Here is a 5838-nt window from a genome sequence, read left to right as displayed (position 1 = left end):
GCTGCTCAGCACTGTCAAATTGTCCAGAGACCCGGTCTCTCTGTGACTCAGGTTAGTTGTTCTCTCAGCACGTTCATATGTTTTTTTAACTGCTTATAGTACCAAGTCAGTCAAGTGTCTCGCACTTCAAAATTATCGATGTTTCAATTCTGAACCAATCCCCCCTCTCTTATATCCGCTATGAACAGTCATCTTTGACACCTTAACAGCAACATAGGCTCTCTCGTTTTTCTCAAAAAAAAAAATTGACCGTCAATCTTTCTCCTACATAACGTCCTCTCTAGCTCACACTGCTTCACACCTCTAAATACTGCCTAGTGTGACAGACCACTCTCTAACCAAAGCAAAATGGTTCATGTGTCATCATCCTCATATAATCCAACCTCCTCAGACCAAAACACCAGCGAATGTGTTTCTCTTGGAGCCGGTAATCGCAGAACTTAGAGGAAATCCACATCTCTATCCGAGCTATTTTACTCAAGTCAACAATACTACTACATTGATAGTGATTAAAATGCATACCTATCAACATCAAACTCGAATGCACCTGATGAAAAAGAAAAGGAGGAAAACCAATGGAAACAGAAAGTTCTTTTTGGAATGATGATCGATGCAAGCCTGGGGGAGGAGACTAGCATGAAAGAATTGTTGGAATTTCAAAATTGGACTCATCTTTTTACTCCACCGGCTCCTTGTGTATACGAAACTGAAGTGACTGAACTATATGCAACCCTATGTCACCTTGATAATAGCACATTGGCCCTAATGATGTGTTGTGAATTTCGGCACATTTTATGCCTTTGTAACTAGAAGTGTTGCTTGTTTTTAAGTGTTTTTATATCGTTTCTTATGTTATTTTTGTGTTTTATAGGGTTGGTTGACTAAGGATCGGAAATGATAAGAAATGCTGAAAAACGGACTACTTGGAGCTAAAAAACGGTCCTTAACTAATGTTACGGGCCGTAACGTAATCCGTACCAGAGAGGACACGTGCCGCTATAAAGGACGGTCCGTAACTCATGTTACGGGCCGTAACGTGTACCGTAAGCTGAGGAACATTTCTAGAAAGTTGCCCAAGTAGTGTCACAGGTTACGCCCTAGAAGGACGGTCCGTAACTTAGGTTACGGGGCGTAACGCATTGGCCACTGAAGACTGAGGCCATGATCCGCTGGGAGATACGGACCATAACCTGTGTTACGGTCCGTCGCATAGTGGCCGTGACATCACGCTGACAAAGGACGAACCGAAGGACAGACCGTAACCTGTGTTACGGTACGTAACGATGCCGCGTAAGGGTGTTTTTGTCCAGAAACTTGGCGCGATTTTTGACCCTATAAATACTTAATGTAGGGTTTTAATTCATTATTCTGATTTTTCTTGGAGGGCTTTAACTAAGTCTTGAATATTTAAAGTGGTTGGAGCATTTAAAGCAACAACTTCACTTCCATTCCATATTGTATTAGCATCGTAAGTATATTATGTTAACTCTTAAGCTTTCATTGTTAACCAAAATGATGAGTTGCTAATTTTAATACTAAGGTTGTGGATCCCATGATGGGTATTATGTGAATGGGTTTCTACCATTGATATATGCATAATGGTTGTTAGCATTTATTCTATCTTTGTGCGTTAGCGATGGGTAATGATTGCAACCATTAGCCTAAGCCATTATATTAACTTTTCTTGGGAAAGAGAGTTAATATTGGGAAGATTGAATAACATTGACTCGGGGCGTTAACCCTCGTTTAATAGACTAACTTAGGGATAAGAATAAGTCTAGATTGACATTATTAGTCGCTCTTCGATTTCAACTCTTTTACATTTGGGAAAATCATAAAGAGGAAATACGGCATAACTGTTGGGAAACATTAGGAAGTCCTTAAGAGATCAAGTGCATACTATTAGAACAACCATTAGAAATATATCACATTGAAACCTGAAGCATAATATCTAATCAAAATAGGGAACACAACCTTGGTCTCTCTCTTGCATTAAATACAATTCAAGTCAAAGTATTCAATTACATTACTCAACAATTATTTCAAACTGTCCGGAATAGGATTAAAGCCTTTAAAGAATAGTATCACATACAATTAGTATCCTTTTCTCTCCATATTCCCTGTGGGATTCGACCCCATTCTTGTTTGGGTTACTATATTTGACAACGCCCGCTTTACGCCATTAATAGGTGTAATTTGAGCGTATCAAATTTTGGCGCCGCTGCTGGGGAATACGGTTTAGAAATTACTGATTGTGTGTACTCTTCTTTAAAACTTTTTCTATTCCATCACACCTTGTTTGCCGTTGTGGTGAACCAGGTGAACATGGCTGGAAGACGGAATCGCAATCAGGGAAACCAAGGTGGACTCCAAGTGAACCCACCTGCACCAGAAGAGGACGAAGAGGAGAATATATTTGCGGAATTCATCAATGAAGCTGATTATGCTTCTGCTGTGGTCTTTCTTAGGGCTGGAAATGCTACGTCCAAAATTGATAGTTCTATCTATCAGCTGCTAAAACTTGAAGGTTATTTCTGAAATTCTTTGGAGGATTGTCCACTTCGACATTTGAAGAACTTCCTGCACGTGTGTGCTCAACAATCCCAAGGTGCTATTTCTGCTGATGCACTGCGGTTACGGGTCTTCAAATATTCCTTGGCTGGCCAAGCAAGGGAATGGTATGAAAAACTTCCCAGCAATTCTATCCATACCTGGAGCGAGCTGGCCAACACATTTCTGAAGAAGTGGTTCCCACCGAGCAAAAAGGCTGAACTTCGAGATAAGATCTTTGAGTTCAAACAGCTCTCGGGGGAACAATTATATTCGGCATGGGAGCGGTTCAAGTATTATCTAGCTCAATCTCCAACTCACGGGTTTCCTGATGCTATTCTCACAGAGAAATTCTACAAGAGCTTAGATACAATGAATCAGATTGCTGTCAATACTGCCGCGGGAGGATGCTTCATGGACAAGTCATTTATTATCATCACCGCTTGCTTGATAAACTCACCACCCAAAATCAAGCTTGGCATTCAATTGATAGTGAGAGTCTCTCTTATGGTAGTCCATCACTAGCTGCCGTTGCAAAAGAAAACCATGAGAGAGATCATGCCTTTGTTCAATTGCAAACCACGGTGGATCTATTATCAAAGAAGTTGGCAGAAAAGGATGCACAAGGGGTAAATGTTGTTGAGGAGTTACCACCTCTTCCACAGGGAATGTATCAAGTCCCTGAAGGGATGTACAAGGATGGGCAACAACAGTATGAAGATGCTAATTATGTCAACAACTCGCAAGGGGGCTATCAAAGGCAAAATTATCAAGGTCCGGGCCATCACCCATGGAAAAAGCCTCAACAATAATTTCAAGGGAACAATTATAACAGAAATGATCAGGGAAATCCAAATCAAGGGAATTACAATAACACCAATTATGGCAACAAGAGCTCGAACCCCTACATTCCACCAAAGGGGCAAGCATCAAATTCCCAACAGTGGAGAGATAATTCAGCTAGCAACTCTGCTAGCAACACTGCTAATGATTCTGTGGAACTGAAAAGTATGATGCAGAAAATGTAATGAATCAGGACAGAACAGAGAGCACAATCAAGGGAATGTATCAGGTTCAACTATCTCATTCAGCTTCCATTCAGAAGCTTGAATCGCAATTCAAAGACCTTTCCAGAGAAGTGCATACTCCTCAACGTGGACAACTACCAAATGATACAGTTCCAAATCCAAAAGGTAGTGGGGTAAACTCTGTGGAGCATGTAGCTACTATTAGCACCAGAACTGGAAAAATACTTCAAGGCGCTGATAAAAAGGTGATTGATCTCGAGCCAATTGTTGAAAAAGAAGCGCAGCCTGATGTATCTGATGATTTTGTGAAGGAAGAAACAGAGGAGGAAGTCCTTATTATAGCTGAAGAGGAGCAGAATCTTGATAATCTCAAGGCACACAGAGAAAAATAGCAAAAGGGGAAGGCAAAACTTTCTGGCGCTCTATGCCCTTTGAGCCAATTGTTCAAATCTTCACCGCCTTTTCCTCAAAGGTTAGTGAGGAAAACAGAAGATGACAAGTGCTTGCGATTTTATGATCAACTCAAGCAGTTGACGATGAACTTCCCTTTCATGGACGCTGTCCAAGAAATGCCTGGGTTTGCTAAGTATTTGAAGGGTCTCTTAACAAAGAAGAAGAAGCTATTGAAACACGACACCGTGGGTATCACTCATCGCGTTAGTGCTATTCTTTCCAAGACCACAGTGCAAAAAAGGGAAGATCCTGGAGCATTCACAATTCCATGCACCATAGGGCAGCAGGATTTCGCCAAGGCTTTGTGTGATAATGAGGCTAGCATAAATCTTATGCCCCTGGAAATTTTCAAGAGATCAGGATTAAGGATGCTAAGGCCAACTACCATGAGGTTGCAGATGGCTGACAGATCGATAAAAAGGCCAGTGGGGGTAGTTGATGATGTGCTTGTTCAAATCGGGGAATACCTACTACCGGCAGATTTCGTGATTCTTGACTGTGCTATTGATCAAGAAATTCCTATTATTCTGGGGAGACCTTTCCTTGCGACAGGGAGGGCTCTTATGGATTCCGAGAAGAATGAGATCAAGTTCCGGGTGAACGATGAGGAGGTGACTTTTCACGCCAGCAAAGGCATGAAATTACCTAGTCTTTATCAAAGTATTTCAGTCATTAATTTTGTTGATGTTGTGGATGAAGCGGTAGAATTCAAAATGGAGGAAGAATGCTTGGGTGAAGCATTATCGTCCATCTTGGTGAATTTTGATGCAGAACAAATGGAGGGATATATTGAGACAGTGAATTCACTCACCGGTCTGGGGTCTTACTCTTATGAGCCCAAGAAACTGTCTCTTGATTTAGAGAAATGAACAACTCCTCCAGCAAAACCATCAATTATTGAGCCACCGAAGTTGGAACTCAAGCAACTTCCATCCCATCTTAAATATGTGTTTCTTGGAGCAAATGCCACACTCCCAATTATTGTGTCATCACTCCTGAACGAGGGCCAAACTCAAAGACTCATCGCAGTTTTGAGGAAGCATTTAAGAGCTTTGGGTTGGACTATTGCAGACATCTGGGGGATTCCCTCCGGAATTTGTGAGCACCGAATTCAGTTAGAGGAGGATAGTTCACCAAGTGTTGAGCATCGGAGAAGATTAAATCCACCGATGCAAGAGGTGGTAAAAAAAGAGATTATTAAGTGGCTAGACGCTGGGGTGGTTTACCCGATTGCCAATAGTCCATGGGTAAGTCCAGTCCAATGTGTGCCAAAGAAAGGGGGCATCACTGTTCTCCCTAACTCTAAAAATGAGTTGATTCCCACAAAAACTGTCACCGGTTGGAGAGTGTGTATGGACAACCGGAAGCTGAACACTACATCTTGCAAGGATCACTTCCCTATGCCTTTTATTGATCAAATGCTTGATCGGCTAGCTGGAAGGTCTTATTATTGTTTCTTGGATGGGTACTCAGGGTACAACCAAATCAACATTGCATTGGAAGACCAAGAAAAAACTACTTTCACTTGTCCCTATGGGACATTCGCTTTCAGCCGGATGCCATTTGGTCTTTGCAATGCCCCAGCTACTTTCCAACGATGCATGATGTCCATATTCTCTGACATGGTTAAAAACTTTCTTGAAGTCTTCATGGATGACTTCTCTATGGTGGGAGACTCATTCAATGAATGTTTAGACCATCTTGATCGGGTGCTACAAAGGTGTGAGGAGACAAACCTGAAAAGTGTCATTTTATGGTAAATGAGGGAATTGTCCTTGGCCATAAGATTTCGGAAAGAGGGATTGAG

General features: G+C 41.7%; 1 non-coding gene across 1 annotated transcript; it reads right to left on the bottom strand.

Annotated features, from left to right (window-relative positions):
• Positions 1-2770: 2770 nt before the first annotated feature.
• LOC132634445 (small nucleolar RNA R71) lies at positions 2771-2876 on the bottom strand. The gene has a single exon (XR_009580167.1). It is a non-coding gene; the product is annotated as a small nucleolar RNA R71 (small nucleolar RNA).
• Between the last annotated feature and the right edge of the window lie 2962 nt (positions 2877-5838).

The sequence above is a fragment of the Lycium barbarum genome, chromosome 3 (genome assembly GCF_019175385.1).
Source record: "Lycium barbarum isolate Lr01 chromosome 3, ASM1917538v2, whole genome shotgun sequence".
In the NCBI taxonomy this organism is placed as follows: domain Eukaryota; kingdom Viridiplantae; phylum Streptophyta; class Magnoliopsida; order Solanales; family Solanaceae; genus Lycium; species Lycium barbarum.
This window is presented reverse-complemented; position numbering and strand designations above follow the sequence as displayed.